The sequence below is a fragment of the Henckelia pumila genome, chromosome 1, assembly GCF_033568475.1.
Source record: "Henckelia pumila isolate YLH828 chromosome 1, ASM3356847v2, whole genome shotgun sequence".
NCBI classification, from domain to species: domain Eukaryota; kingdom Viridiplantae; phylum Streptophyta; class Magnoliopsida; order Lamiales; family Gesneriaceae; genus Henckelia; species Henckelia pumila.
Genome location: NC_133120.1, coordinates 98,763,161 through 98,781,005, shown reverse-complemented (window position 1 = coordinate 98,781,005; position 17,845 = coordinate 98,763,161).

Sequence of the window (17,845 nt, the reverse complement as noted above, 5' to 3'; positions counted from 1 at the left end):
TCATGCTCGCTCGATCGGCGATTTTTGCCGGATCGAGCGAGGCTTTGGTGTGCAGACCCGAGAGTATTAATTCATAGCTCGCTCGATCGGCTAACTTTGCCGGATCGAGCGAGGCTCTGGAAAGTTTTTAAAAATTTTTTTTTTTTTTAGCTCTTGGTTTGTATTATTTTCTATTGTTGATTAATTGTTTTATTAATCATTAATTGCCCTAAGATGAGATTAGTAACCTGAGGTCCTCACAACAGGTGGTATCAGAGCGTAAGTTTCTAGGACTGAGATAGAAGCTGAGCGGGGTAGATTGAGTCACATGCATTTATTGTATTGCATGATTATGCATTACTGATTCGATGAAATTGCATGTGCGCATGATCTATTTTTTTGAAATGAAATTGCCTGATTTACTGATTCGTAAATTATTGAATTTCTTATTACTTGGTAAGTACAGTTTGGGAAGTCTTATCGAAGTTATTATAAGATTCTCCCTGGTGATGTAAGCACCCCGAATCGAAGAAAACAGTGTTCTTTGGGTGATGTAAGCACCCCAGACTGAATCAGAAGTGTCTTGCCGGACTGAACAGAATTGTTTGATCAAATAGAACAGCACTGTATTGCTCAGCTCAATGAAGTATTTTGATTGAACAGAACAGAATATCAGCAAATGATTCGATGTTATTGTAGGTAGAAGTTGGTCTGAAGAACTTGATCAGTTGTTCAGATACCTGACAGATATAGATGAATATCATATCAGATTGATTGTCTATCAATTTCAAGACTTAGCACCTAGCTGATAGATTTTGATGAATAAATTCTGACCGAATAGAGGTATATTTATTTGTTGGTAAGTGCTTGCCACAACAAATAAAGATGATGAGAAAAGAAGAATATACCAACTAGAGTATGCTTTGTTAGGTTCAAGCCTATTACAATTCTTTGAATTGTTGATGATGATGAAGCAGCTCAAGATTGAGTTGTTTAATTATAGCTTGAATTCGAAGATTATGTCTGAATAAATGTTGACGACTAAAACATTTTGTAAAAGACATAGACAGAGCAAAGAGAATCGAAACTGAATGAGAATTAGAAGGAAGGGAAATTGTATTAGACCATAGTGTGTGAGATATGCACAACTTTAATTACAATTTCTATTCAAAGACAGATATGAAGTGAACATTATGAAACTAGTCTCTATCTCTAGCGAACCAAGACCGATTGGTCTAGGTCTGAATGAAGAATATGTCCGAGATGACTACATTTATTGTTGAGAAAGATATCTGAACAATCAGTGCAAAGACATTTCAAGCCGAGGTGCTTATTTATGTTAGAAGCAAATCCGATTTAGAGATGATTTGAATGACGAATAGTTTCAGATGTATACAGAGAATCAGAATGAAATTGCACCTGAGAATGAAATTGCAAGTAACAGATTTATTTTGTTTTAATCTATTTAAGATTGGTGCAACAGATATATGATAGCTGAAAGCATATTATATTTTCATCTCTGTATCAGAAAAGAGAAATTGTGAATTGAACTGACGAATGGAACTACTGAATTGATGAAATGAGATTGCACATGATTTTGCTTCAAAGAAATGGAACTGAATATGATTGTGTTAGTTTTGAGATATCTATTTAGGTTGCATGATAGACGATGATACAATAACCTAATACAGATTATCAGAAGACTGATGAAAAGAAGCGGTTAAATTAGATCGGCAAGAACATAATGTGCATCTGAATATGATGTTAGGATAAGGGATCCACAATTTCAGATTCTTTGATTTTGGATTGATATATGATGTTGATTACAGAAATATTCCGAAATAAATATATTCGATGCACTAGATATGTTCAAGATCTAAATTAGCATTGATAGATATGCCGATGAATTAGATAGATCGAGGAATAGAGATAACAGGTATATTCCAGTAAGATTTCGACTTTAGTCTAAGTTGTGAACTGGAATTCTATAGTGAATGTAAGAATGGATGAATTTGTGAATTCCCGACTTGATGAGATTATGACATGGATGCTGAAGAGATGATGAATTGAATACTGCTTTTGAGGTTTATAAAATCGATGATGATAAAAAAATCATTTACAGTAGAGTTTTTTCTTTGATTATGCTGAATCGATTACATCAAATGGAAATATGATTCTTGAAATATTTGATATTGAGGATTCATGGCGCCTGAATTATTTTAATCATTCGGAGTTATGAGATGCAAGTCAGTTGTTTTCACTGTGCAGAGTTTGTTATCCAGAAGTTTTGATTTTTGGATGACCTTGATTGACGGATTTTCTCAATCTTGATTTATTTTTTTTTATTTTGAGAATTATTGATTCTTTGATGGTTATTTCAGCGTATTTCGAGATTTTTGACTCGTAACTGATAGACGAATTAGATTTTGATCCATGATTTTTGGATTAGATGATATGAATTATTGGTTTTTGGAGATAGAAATAAGGAATGAAATAGGCATTCGATGAATTGATTTCAGAATTCTGTGTGTTCTGATGTGAATATTCAGATAAATATGTCACCAATCAGAATGATTTTTCGATTGGATGTAAGTTAGAGATGTTCAGAAGATGAAGGAACCATAGAAAGAAAACCGAAGCGATGAAAATTCGGTGAAGAATGCCAGATTGAAGTATGAATTGAATCCTCAGATCAGAATATATGAATGCTTTTGTGACTAATATTATGATTGTGATTGATATTTTCGAAAAGAGATATCAGAATTTGAAGAATGGCGCAACGATGAATTTCATATTCGTCAATAATTGTTTCAGCAGAAGATAAAGCAAATAGATGTCACAAAAGTAGTATGTTTTCGAAGCTAAACGTAAGGAGAGTTTCTGATGAAATTGTAAATCATTGTCCAGATGAGTTCATTGATAGTTTAAAACTCAAGAATCTGAACGAGATTATGATTTGAAAGAATAGATTTCGAAACTACCAAGATGAAGCAGTGTAGATGATGTGAACATATGGTAGTTATGAGCTGATTGCTTGAAGTTCTTGAATAAGATGATCTGTCTGTACGAAGAAATCACTGAATTGTGATCAGAATTGTTGAGAGATGTTATAGTAAGCCAAGAAGTATGGTTTCAAATTGAGACATTAGGCTTACTAGTGTATGATAATACAGACAATCAGAAGGATCTGAGTACTTTTTGATGTGAAAGTACATAGGTTATCTTTGAATTGAAGAATGATCAGAGCAGATGAACGAATTTTGAGAATGAAGTATATCTGACATGATATCGATTATCAACAACTCTGAACAATTTGATGTCTGTGAATACAGCATATTATTTCTTGATGAAGAAATAGTCCATATAGATTAATCAGATTTCAGAATACGCTGCTTAAGTTATGATATAGAGAGCTGTTAGCTATTCTGACGATAATGATATGATGAAATAACAGAAATGAGTACAATCTCGTGTCATGAGAAAGACGTTAGATTAGTTGATCGAATTGTGGCATTGATTGATCGATGTTCTGAGTGTTTGGTTATATATGATTACATTATACCATTCTTTAATCGATAGATTATCCGAGTCGATTTTCTAGATTTTGAGAATATTCTCAGAACGTTAATACCTGATTCGGTATTAATTGAGTTGAAGTATTGCCACTGAATAACTATGATTCCTGTAACAGCTATCGAATCAATATTGAGATTAGATGATTTGATGATATGAGGAGAAAGAAATCAGATTTCTTTGTGTTGATATGACCTTACAGAAGTAATCGATATCAAATCAGATCAGATGTGTTTTGAAATACACAAAAAATATGAGTATGAATCTGTATGAAATGAGAACAGAGATGAAGAAACAGAGTTAATACTTGAATGATAGATATAACGTTGAACGTTGACACTGATGAGTTAAACGGAAAAGTTATTCTTGATATATGTTTTATGCAGAGCATGGATGCTATAGAAAAGAAACAAGTCGTCACTAATGCTGAATTTCACTGACTGAGATGTCAGACCGAATTGATGATTTGATTGACAGATTTATTCTTTTCAGATTATTATGATGGATATGATGTATTCCACATATTTAAGGAAAGGAAATATCAGTTAGATGTTTTTCTATGTACTGTAAGTAGATGAATTAGATATTGAAGAGATTCTGAGTTCAGTCGAATATTCGACATATCCTCGAGTTAGGATAAAACAACTCAGAGAGTATTCGTTTCAGTGCATTAAAGTACAAGAGAATAGAAGCAGATTCGAAGAACCAATCTGATTCAAGATGATAAGATGAGTTACGAAGATTAGAGTTGAATGATTGAAGTATAAATTACTTCAGATAATCATTCAGTCTATCAGATTGAATAGTTCGAATGACTACGATTTCGAGGACGAAATCATTCCTTAGAGGGGAGGAATTGTAAGGCCCGAAAATATTAAATTATTAATTATGAGATTTGAGAATTAAATTCCATATTATGGGCTAATATTGATTTGAGAAGCTAAGGAAATTATAGAATTAATTTTCGAGTCGAGAATATTTAATTTGAGAATTTATGGATTTTGAGAATTAAATTCCGAGAATTCTTAAATTAAAAGAATAAATATTCGAATTGAATATTTATGGAATTTGAAATTAAATTCCACGTTTCGGAAATTAATATGATTTATTTTGACGATGCAAATCGATCAGAGACTGAATTGGAATTATCGACGTTTTGAGGACTAAAGTGCAAACGGCCAGGATTATTGAATTTAATCCGAATTTATTTAATTTTAATACGAGTATATTTAATTTGGAAATATTTAGAGTTTCGATTTAAATTCTAATATTCTTAAATTATTTTGGATTGAAATTGAATTAAAAAGAGGACGAGGACTGAATTGCAATTTATGAAGTTTCAGGGACTAATTTGCAATTTTGGCTAAAGCTATCCAATTTTAATCGATTATCAGCAAAGCTACGTGGATTAACATGATCAAATTCAGAATTGAGAGCAGAGGTTCGAACAGGGAGCCGAGCTTCTTCCCTTTCCTTTTGATTTTGCGGTTTCAAATCGCCGTAACTTTTGATCCGCTCGTCCGATTTCAATTCCGAAAGATGTTCTGGAATCCTTGCAACGAGGCCTTCGATTTGATGTAAGGTTTATGATGTCTTGAATAGGTTTTGAAATTCGAATATGGACAGAGATCAAAACGTGATTTTAGTTTTGATGTTCATACATGTTTATTCATCCGATATTGAAACCGACTTGATGATTTGATGTTGAATGAACTTAAGCATGAATTTCAGCATGTATATTACGAATTCTAGCTGCTGGTGTAATGAGTTGAGTGTTGTTTTTGAATTGAATAGCCGAATGCTTTGGATTAAAGTTATATTCGAAGTCGATATTTTGTCGGTTACCGATTTTTAGTCGTTATGCCGTCGATTGATGTTTTGAAACCGTTTTTGATAGTCTACGAGTGAGCCAATGATCTGAAGATCATATACTGATTTTGTTAGATGATAATCTGTACATTTCAAACATGTTACGAGCTCAATCAACTCAAGAGGTCGGATTGTGAACCGAGGAAGTTTGCTTGCGGTTTGAATGAGTTGTTTGATAATAGATTGATGTTTTGATAGCCGATAATTGAACCAAGATGTTCATTGAGATGTTGTTGATGTTGTAGCATCTTTATTCTTCAATTTCAGATTATTTTGAAGTCTATTGACTCGAGAACCTGGACTTCGTTGAAAGAAGAAAAAAAGAAGGTTTGAAATGATGTTTCTTGACGATTGATTGATGATTCTGAATCGAGTTTGAAAGGAATGAATAGAACGAAGTTTGATATGATTGTTTTGATGCTATGTTTCAGATTTGAAGCGTTCAAAATAGACGAAATACGAAGGTATAATGACGACATCGAGAGTCAGGAATTTTGAAACTCAAGAACGATTCTTCTTGAGTTGTTCCGCCAAAATCACATACGTATTTATTGCTTTGATTTGATTTTGATGTTGTCGATCCATCACAGGTAGTGGATCTTTGATTTTGAGTCGATATGAGTTTGATACGACGATGAAATGAATTGATTCTATGCCAAGGTCGGAGGGTGACCTTATTTTCTAGCCCAGAATGGCTACGATAGATGGATATGCATGTCAAAATCGGATACGAATCTTGATGGCAACGATGTTTTTATGAATCAATTCTTAATTGACAGAAGTGTTAGTTACTCTATTTGTTGAGTCGAGTTGAAATAGAATCGATATGATTTATTTAACGCTTTATATATGTTGCTTATACTGAGATTGTTTTCTCACCGGAGTTTATCCGGCTGTTGTTTTGTTTTGTATGTGTGCATCACAACAGGTGGGGCAGGAGCTAGTCTGAGATGATATGGACAGCTCGGGAGTGAGACTTAGCAAGTGTGGACTCGGGTTTTAAGAGAAAGAATGGTAGTTTGATAGCCTTGATTTTGATATGAAACTTGAGATTTAGAAGCTCACATGTGAAGATTTAGTGTAGCTTATTGTTTCATGCCTCTATGCTATTTATTTGATGTAATAATCTTAAGATTTGATGCTGGAGCATGGCTATATGTATATATGCATGTTCTGAGATATTATAACATGCTTATGATCGATTTGTATTGAAGATTCTTGCCATTGTTTTAAGTTTTGACAGCAAAGTGTGTTCTGAACTTTTTCTGGAAATCATGCTCGCTCGATCGACGATTTTTGTCGGATCGAGCGAGGCCTGTTGTTATGGGCAGAAACGAGAAAAATTCATGCTCGCTCGATCGGCGATTTTTGCCGGATCGAGTGAGGCTTTGGTGTGCAGACCCGAGAGTATTAATTCATAGCTCGCTCGATCGGCTAACTTTGCCGGATCGAGCGAGGCTCTGGAAAGTTTTAAAAAAAAAAAAAATTTTTAGCTCTTGGTTTGTATTATTTTCTATTGTTGATTAATTATTTTATTAATCATTAATTGCCCTAAGAAGAGATTAGTAACCCGAGGTCCTCACATAACTGCCGCCTCATAAGTAGTGACATCCAACATGCGAACGTCATGCTTGATGTCAGCCCGCAAACCATCCACAAATTGCCTCAACTTATCCGGCGCAGCAATAAGAGACACGAAACGACACTCTCTCTCGAATTGGGTGATGTAATCCACCACAGACTTGTCTCCCTTGCGGAGACTCATAAACTCCCGGATCATGCGACTGCGCACATCATCAGTGAAATACTTGGCATAGAACATGCGTCTGAACTCTATCCAAGTCAATGTAGGTAGATTCACACCTCGAACCGCACTTTCCCACCAAGAGGCTGCATCACCTCTCATCATATACACTGCACACTTCACCCTGTCAGCATCAGTGATCCCCATGTAGTCAAATATGGACTCCAGTGATCGAATCCACCCCTCAGCAATGAGTGGATCAGTGGTGCCGACAAACTCCTTAGGTCCCTTCTTCTGGAACCGCTCGACAACATCCTCATCATGTGTGAGCCTAGGGCGTGCCGCTTGCTGCTCCAACAGAGCAGTAATCCCAGCCATCATGTTAGCATTGGCCTGCTCCAATGCTGAAAGCGGATTCTGCGGAGGTGGAGGTGGAGGTGGAGGTCCCCCGCGCCTGTTAACCTGTCTCGGAGGAATTCTGCACCACCACATATTTCTTTACGTAAATCGCAATGCATAACTTAAGGGTTCTAAAACTTTTTTAACATGAAAATCTTAAATCATTACATGTGCTCCTTATAATTCATAAGAAAACATTTAAAACTTACAGACCGGTAGTAGGATTTCTGAGCTTCACGTGGCAGTAGGACACCCTCCAAGGACCGGGCTCTGATACCAAATAAAACGCCTACTACTAATAAATGCGAATTTTTTTTTAAAATAATACTACTATACATACATGCCCATACATATATGTATATAAAAATAACATACTTTTTCTTAAATAACCTGAAAAATATTAAATAAATAAATCCTTAAAAATGTTTCATGTATCAATTTAAAATAATAAACAATGCTGCTGAAAAATCTCATATGCGGAAACAATAATAAAATAAAACATGTTTCAAAATTCAACATAATAAACTAAATAGCTGCGACGGTCACGGGGTCCACTGCTGCGTGAGCTCATAAGTCCTCACCACCGGTAGGAGCTACATAAACGTCATCATGCTCATCTGCACCATATAAGCGTAGTGAGCCTAGGGGCTCAATATGTCTAATCCTTTATAACAAGGTTAAAAATAATGCATCACATAATTACTAATACATATACATGTACATGAGCATGCATGAATATATTTTCATCACATAATAAAACTGTTGAATCATAAACTGAATCATAACCATAGTCATAAACATATTATTTCTTCATCATATATAACATAATTGAGCAATGCTTTTGAAACCTGAAGATGGTCATATCCATAAGTGTGACGCTCATGTGTCGACTGATCAGTCTCCTGAACCAACGTACGATGGCAGTGATAAATCACCTCCTATGGTAGTAAACTACCGAATCATATGGTGGATAACCACCCCTATGGTAGTAAAATTATCGAATCATATGGTGGAAAACCACCCCTATGTCACACATACTTCAATTTTCACCAAAATATTTTATTGCTCATCATTTACATAATTATTTACATAAGAAATTTCATGAATGCATGCACTGAAAATATGTCCGTAATATATATTTAATTAATTTTTTATAATATACTTAAAATAGACTTCATGCATAAAAATAATTAGATATATATACCGGACTTATTTATTTTTCATGGGTTGGTCCAGACTGTTGGTCACTCATCTAGGCCCATTAAACTTAAATAAAACCCAATAATCATATTTTTAGCCCAAATAACTCAATTAAACTTAACTGGGCCTAAATAAATTATTTAAGCTCTTTAACTTAATTAAATCCAATAAAACTCTAGACTGGCCCAAAAATGCACTGACTGACCCGAAAATTCTCATGGGCTCCCAAGCCCATAAAAATCATTGGGCTAACTTAAATAAATTATTTAAGGTCCAAATAAAATTATTTGGAGGCTCAGATAATTTTCTAACTAATTATTAAAGCCCAAAAACCAATTAAACTCTTAATTAATTAAAAATTAAAATACCCGAGCCCGGCCCACCTAACCCGGACCCGGACCCTACTGACCTGACCCATGACACCCCAGGCCCGACCCGGACCCCAAGACCCCGGCCCAAACCCAGCCCAGCCCAAAAACCCGATCCCCCTTGCCCAGCTCACTTCGGCCGAGAGTAGCAGGCCTTCTTGGCCTGCTGCCGGCCAGCTCCGGCCACCCCTGCCCGGAGCGCCGCCGTCTAGATGTATCCCACATCTGGGCGGTCTTAACCCACCATGGCTCAGCCTGAGCCATGGCTCCTAGCCCTGGACCGATCCCCTCTTCCAAAAACCCTAGTCTGCGCGCCTCTAAGACCCCCAACTGAACCAGCTTCGAACTTAGCCCGGGGTGGCCGGAGCGCCGCCGCCCTGATGTAGCCCACATCTGGGCGGTCCTAACCCACCATGGCTCAGCCCGAGCCATGGCTCCTAGCCCTAGACCGATCCCCTCTTCCAAAAACCCTAGTCTGCGCGCCTCTAAGACCCCCAACTGAACCAGCTTCGAACTTAGCCCAAACCAGCCTGAACCAATTGACCTTGCTCGATCCTAAGACACCCTAGGACACCCCTTGACCGAGCCCTAGCCTCTGGACCGAGCCATGCAACAAGAAAACGTGAATCATGATTGAAACCATCAACAAACATGCATCAAATCATACATTCTTGCATAAAACGAAAAGTTCCTGATAAATTTTGAAATAAAAACCATCATGCATGATTAATAGCTTATATGGTGGCCAAGAGAAGGATTTAGACATGCCTTAGACGAAGATAAACGAAGAAACGAGACAATAATCGCGTGTACGGCGCTCCGGGACGAACGGATCTTCTTGATTTCTTGAAAACCTAGAAGGCTTTGTCTATGGTGTGAAACTTTCTGATGAAACGTGAGGAAGATGATGAAAAAATATGGGGGAGGCGGCTAAAGATTTTTTAATCGGTATAGGGATTGATTTTTAGGTTTAATTTGAGTAGATATTGGTTTAAATAAATAATAATAATCAACATAAAGATAATATATCAACAAAACTTTATTTAAAACTCCTAATAATAATAATAATCTGATACTAAAACTCAAATCTCGAAATTAAGACTTAAGGGATTTTTAAAAATTAATAAAAGTCAATAAAATGACTTATTTTGGCTAAAAATCAACCCTTAAATAAGTATATAATTAAATACTAAAATTTTCTTGACAAAAATATCTTAAAATAATATTTTAAGGCTCATAAAACTCATAAAATATTTTTGGCTAAGAAAATTTTTGTATCTCGTCCGTCCACGATCCCGTCTACGCGATCAAAACCAATAATTCTTTAAAAATCTAAAAATTCTAAAATAGCGGGTTAAATGCTAAAATAAATTAAATCATGCATATAATTCACATAATAACACATAAATGTCATTTAACCCAAATATAAATTTTAAATAATTATTTTCCTTAATTATGCATGCAAATTTACGTATTAAAATTTTCGGGTGTTACAGTTTACACGTTTTCATAACCGGACCGGTGATCGAACCGGTCTACCTTAAAAAAATGGTTCAACCGGTCCGACCGTTTTAACCGGACGGTCGGACCGAAAAACAGTTTATATAATATAATATAATTAATTGTAACGCCCGGAATTATTTAATTTTAATCCGAGAATAGTTAATTTGGGAATATTTGGAGTTTTGATTTAAATTCTAATATTCTTAAATTGATTAGGATTGAATTTGAATGAATTGAGTAATTGAGGGCTGAATTGCCATTTTTGAACTCTTGAGGGGCTAAAGTGCAAATTGTATTTAACTTATCAGAATAGTGGAGGTTGCTCAGCATGCACGTGTACAATTTATATGACTTATCAGATTTCTCAAAGTTGAAGGAGGAAGAACCGAGAGCAGAATTTCCAAATTTGATCTTCATCTTCATTGTCACATATCTTGAGCTACGGTTGTCCGATTTCGATTCCGAAAGATGTTTTGGAATCCTCTTGACAAGACCTTCGATTTGATGTAAGTTTCTTCTTTGTTAATCAAGGTTTGATGGTTCGAAAATGACAGATATCAGCAGCTGGTATTGAATTGATGTTATGGATCTTCTATCTTTGATAATCTTGAGATTTGATTGAAGATTGAATTGTATATCTTGTTCTTATGATTTCTTAGCTGTGATTCACTCTATGCTGATATGTTGGTTTAGAGGTTGAACAATTGATATGAATGTTAGAAATGATATAGAGATTTGCGGGAATCGCCGAGTTATACCGAAATGCCGTCGAACTTTTGAATTGGAGTGATTTGCTATCATTCTTCAGCTTAGAAGTGGATGAGCTCTTAGCTGATGATTCTTTGCTTGTTATGTTGTTGTTTCAGTGCTTGAACAGGACATTTCAATTGATTAATCTCAACTTCGAAACCGATAGACGTTAGCACAAGGTTGGTAGAGTTTCCTTTGGCATTCTTGTTGAAGTTTGGGGTTGATCTTGAGCAGATTTTGAGTTATGCTTGGTGTGTGATCTTGTACAGATTTTGACAAGTTTGAAGACCTTCTAGACATCACATTTGAAAGGTAAAAGTGGACTACAATTTGATTGGGATTACAACTCGAGATGGTTTGTATCGAGTTCCCTCAATTCACATACTTGTTTGTTTAAGTGATCTTATGTGCTTTCTTTTGATTACTTGAATAAGTTCTTGATATAATGAATGCCCTGATTATGTTATATGTTGCATTCATCTTGAAGACTTATTCTTTGATTTTGAAATGAACGGAAACGTTCGAATAGACGATTTGAGGAATTGTATATGTATGGCCTGGGTGGTTGTTTTAGCCTAGCGTCTGATTTGCATATATGATTGCTTCAAAGTCTAGAGAAGAAAGATAAGTAACCCCACCTCGATCGGGAGAGTCGGTGGATTAGTTATGATATCCACTTCTCGGGATCCCAATTGACGAATAACGAAATGAACCTTGTTTTGAAAACATGGATTGTACTTACTTTTATATCACGATCTTGATATATGTTGTTATGCATGTTTAGTTGCTTTTACTGGGAAATCTATTTCTCACCGGAGTTATCCGGCTATTGTCTTGTTGTATGTGTCATCGCAATAGGAGGGAGTGGAACCGGGCAAAGGCGTACATGAAGAACAAGGAATGAGATGAACATAGCGTGATGATTCGAGTTTAGATGATTATGAGCTGTCTTGTAGTGAAATGGAGTCTTAAACATGATTATGGTTTAGATATTTGTACCAAGACTTGATTATGATGATGTTGTAGTCTTGTTTGTTGTAGTTGGGATTGAATAGATATATAAATCCTTAAATCAATATGATGTATCTTGAACTTGAATTGTATATAGCTTCTTGTGTATCTTGATGCATCTTGGTTATGTTTTAAGGCCTTGGAGTGATCTAATTGTATTCCTTGTATAGCATGATAGATGTTGCTATTGATTATACCATGTCTATACCTTGGTAGGAGATGATCTTGAATCAAAGGGATGCATGAACTCAATTTTTGAACAGCAGCAGAGTGCAGCCAAATTTCTGGCCGATTGGCCTGCGCACGGGCGAGCTACTGCTCGCGCGCGCGCGGGCCAAGCCAGGGGGCCTCGGTCCCATTGGCTTGCGCGCGCGCGAGGGGTGATGCCCGCGCGTGCGCAGGGCAATTTATTCGAATTTTTTTTTTTTTTATTCTTTTATTTAGACTTTGATTATTGTCTAACATGGTTTAATAATGATTAATGAGATTAATGAGAGATTAGAACTCGGGTCATCACAACAGGTGGTATCAGAGCAAGAACATTCTGGACTTAGATAGACAGTGAGTGGGGTAGATCGAGTCTTCTGCCTTACTTATTTATGTTTTTTTTATCATGCTATGATTTAATTACGTGATTGAATTACATGGTTTAAATTCTAGCATGATTTACTTTCAAGTATTTTATTACAAGATGTTGTATTTATTTTATTTGAAAGTATGATTACGATGATTAAAGATGCATGCTTATTGGAATATCTGAACTGATAGAGGCATGTATCCTGATGAATTATGACATGCTACCTGATTATCTGAATTGATTGGAAGCATGTTTTATTTGAAGAGTATGATTATTTATTTAAGATTGAATCAGAACCGAGTCTTGATCAGAGGTAAGATGATCAGAGGATGACTGAGATAATTTGATGATTTGGTATCCTAACCATTTTGATAATCAGATATGTCTCGAAGACCAGGCCGACCTCCTCTGAGACCCCATGTTCCTATTTCTCTACCAGAACAGACAGTTCATACTCCACCGACAGTTGTCACACCGATAGTGCCTCGAGCTACTGCAGTGCCGAGTAATGAACAGGGAAGTACGTCAAGAGATATGACTGATATGACAGCAACTCCTATGGAAACACTTCTGAAACGTTTCCAATCCTACAAGCCGCCTACTTTGAAAGGTACAGAAAATGCTGTTGAATGCGAGGGATGGCTTGATGATATGGAGATGCTATTTGATTCACTTGACTACGGGGATGAACGGAGAGTTAGATTGATTGGGCACCAGTTGCATGAAGTTGCGAAGAGCTGGTGGTTTACTACAAAAAGAGCTTTGGAGCGTAGAGGAACTGTACTGACTTGGAATGTCTTCAAAAATGAGTTCTACCAACGCTTCTTTCCTGTGTCTTACCGCAAGGATAAAGGGGCTGAGTTTGCAAATCTGAAACAGGGGAATTTGAATATCGAAGACTACGTTGCAAAATTCTCTACATTGCTACGTTTTGCTCCACATGTTGCTGATAGTGACGAGGCTATGGCTGATCAGTTTATCAATGGCCTGAGTCCGGATGTTTTTACACTGGTGAATACAAGGCGACCGAATACCTTTGCTGATGCCTTGAACAGTGCCAAGGGAGCGGAAGCTGGTTTGATACAGCAGCGAGGAGCTTCGTATACCGCACAACCTCCGAGACAGTCACAACCTGCAGCTCCAACTCCGCAACAGCAACCTTTTCGATTTGAAGGTGGTAGTAGCAGTGGAAAGAAAGGGTTCTTGCAAGCAAGAGGAAAACAGTTTAAGAAGTCTGGGAGCAGTTCTTCGAGTTCCAGTGGTACGAAGCAGAAGTCAGGAGTATTCTGCAACAGTTGTGGTGGAAATCATCCAACCGATCAGTGCCGAGGTGTATCTGGGAGGTGCCATATATGCCAACAGACGGGTCATTTTGCAAGGGTGTGTCCTCAGAGAAATACTGGACAGGCAAGAGGTGCAGAGTCATCACGATCAGTGGCTCAACCTGGAAGACAGGCCTCTTCTGTTCATTCTTTCCAGCCAGCACATCCACAGCAGCAGACTCGACTAGGTGGAAGTCAGGCAGGCAATCAGCCTCAGAGACAGCAGGCTCATGTCTTTGCTTTGACTGAGGAGCAGGCACAGGGAGCACCTGATGACGTGATTGCAGGTAACTGTTCTATTTCTGGTTATTCTGCTTATGTGTTGTTTGATACCGGTGCATCCCATACGTTTCTATCTGCCAAATTTGTTGCATTGCATTCTTTGCCTGTTGAGTCATTACCAGTTGTAGTATCTGTTTCTTCTCCTTTGGGGAGGGGTCTTATCTCGATTCAGATAGTAAAGAATTGTGTACTACAGTATGAGGGTAATGAGATTGAGATCGATTGTTTTGTACTTGGTATGTCTGATTTTGATTGTATTATTGGGATTGATATGTTGAATAAGTACAGAGCTACCGTCGATTGCTTTCAGAAGGTAGTGAGATTCAGACCTGAGATGGCTGGAGAATGGAAGTTCTATGGTAAGGGTTCACGTGCTAAGATTCCTCTTATTTCTGTATTATCTATGACCCGACTTTTGCAAAAAAGAGCGGAGGGATTTCTTGTTTATGCAGTGGATTTGTTGAAACCTAGCCTGAACCTGGCTGACTTGCCAGTGGTTAGTGAATTTGCGGACGTCTTTCCGGATGAGATTCCAGGATTACCTCCGTATCGTGAGATTGACTTCAACATTGAACTGATGCCTGGAACTGCACCGATTTCGAAAGCACCATATCGAATGGCAACAGTGGAATTAAAAGAGTTGAAAGAACAGTTAGAAGATTTATTGGCCAAGGGATACATTCGACCCAGTGTTTCTCCTTGGGGTGCTCCAGTTCTGTTTGTCAGAAAGAAAGACGGTTCAATGAGATTGTGTATTGATTACCGGCAACTGAACAAGGCTACGGTAAAGAACAAATACCCTTTGCCTCGTATTGATGATTTGTTTGATCAGTTGCAGGGTTCTTCTGTGTATTCCAAGATCGATCTGAGATCTGGATACCATCAGCTGAGAGTTAGGGATTCTGATATTCCTAAGACTGCGTTCAGAACCAGGTATGGCCATTATGAGTTTATAGTTATGCCGTTTGGTTTGACGAATGCTCCAGCTAAATTCATGGCTTTGATGAACCGTGTGTTTCAGAAGTATCTCGATGATTTTGTGATTATCTTTATTGATGATATTCTGATCTATTCCAAGAATCTGATTGATCATGCTGAACATCTGAGAACAGTTTTGAAAACCTTACGAGCCGAGAAATTGTATGCTAAACTTTCGAAATGTGAGTTTTGGCTGAAACAGGTTGTCTTTCTTGGACATATTATATCTGAAAATGGTATTTCTGTGGATCCAAGTAAAGTCGAAGCAGTGATCAATTGGGTTAGACCGACATCTGTTCCTGAGATCCGGAGTTTTATGGGATTGGCTGGGTATTATCGTCGATTTATCAAAGATTTTTCCAGTATTGCGAAGCCAATTACTCAGTTAACTCAGAAAAATGCTCCTTTTATCTGGTCTGAAACTTGTGAATCCAGTTTTCTGGAGTTGAAGAAACGACTGACCAGTGCACCAGTCTTGACGATTCCTTCAGGTACTGGTGGTTTCACTGTTTACTGTGATGCATCTCATCGAGGATTAGGGTGTGTTTTGATGCAGCGAGGACATGTGATTGCTTATGCCTCAAGACAGTTGAAGCCTCACGAAACCAGATATCCGATTCATGATCTTGAATTGGCCGCCATTGTATTTGCTTTGAAGATTTGGCGACATTATCTGTACGGGGAGCAGTTTGAGATTTATTCTGATCACAAGAGTCTGAAGTATCTATTTTCACAGTCAGAATTGAATATGAGACAGCGGAGGTGGCTTGATTTGCTTAAAGACTTTGATTGTGAGATTAAGTACTACCCAGGGAAATCGAATGCGGCAGCAGATGCACTCAGTCGAAAGGTATGTTCTTTGTTCTTATCGACGATTGGTGTATCGAATTTGATTGAAGACTGTTGTCTGTCTGGGTTAGTATTTGATACGAATTATCAACCTCTTCGACTCTATCAAATGCAAGCTGAACCAGCTTTATTGGTAAGAATTCGAGATGCTCAGAAACTTGATCAGAATATACAAAATTCGATTGAGAAAGTCAGATCAGGGCATGTATCTGAATACCGGGTTCGAGATGATCTTCTTTATGTTCACAATCGCCTTGTAGTGCCTGATATTTCTGACGTGCGACAACAACTACTGACAGAGGCGCATTGTAGTCGTTATAGTATTCATCCTGGAGGTAGGAAGATGTATAATGATCTGAAGACTCGATACTGGTGGAAGCCAATGAAGTCTGATATCACTGAGTTTGTGTCTCGATGTTTGAACTGCCAATAGGTGAAGGCTGAAAGGAAGAAACCGCCTGGTTTACTTAAGAGTTTATCCGTGCCAGAATGGAAATGGGATCATATTTCCATGGATTTCGTGACGAGATTACCTCGATCTTCTAGAGGTTATGATGCTATCTGGGTGATTATCGATAGATTGACGAAGTCTGCGTGTTTTATACCTTATCGTATGACGTACAGACATGATCAGATGGCAGAAATTTATGTCCGTGAAGTTGTCAGATTACATGGTGTGCCGAAGTCTATTGTATCAGATCGTGATCCTCGATTTACATCTCACTTCTGGCATAGCTTACAGAGTGCTTTGGGTACTCAGCTTCGTTTGAGCACAGCTTATCATCCACAAACAGACGGGCAGTCTGAGCGTACCATTCAGACATTAGAGGACATGTTGAGAGCTGTAGTGCTTGATTTTGGCACGAGTTGGCAAGATTCATTACCTCTTTGTGAATTCTCGTACAACAACAGCTATCAATCGAGTATTGGAATGGCTCCTTTTGAAGCTTTATACGGAAGAAAATGTCGATCTCCTTTGTACTGGGATGATATTTCAGAAGTACCTGACACTGGCCCTGATATGATACGTGATTTGACTGATCAAGTGAAGCTTATTCAGACAAGAATGAAGACAGCTCAAGATAGACAAGCGAAATATGCTAACATTCGACGTCGACCTTTGTCTTTTGATCAGGGGGATCGAGTATTCCTGAAGATTTCTCCTTTCAGAGGTACAGTCATATTTGGCAAGCGAGGGAAGTTGTCTCCACGCTATATTGGTCCGTATGAAATTCTGGAGAAAATAGGCAATCTTGCCTATCGATTAGCTCTTCCTCCGGCGTTATCTGGAATACATGATGTCTTTCATGTATCGATGCTTCGAAAGTATCTGTCTGATGAATCTCATGTACTTCAATCTGATGAAGCTGAACTTGACGAGACTTTGAGTTATTTTGAAAAGCCGATTCAGATTCTTGATCGTAAAGAGAAGCAACTTCGT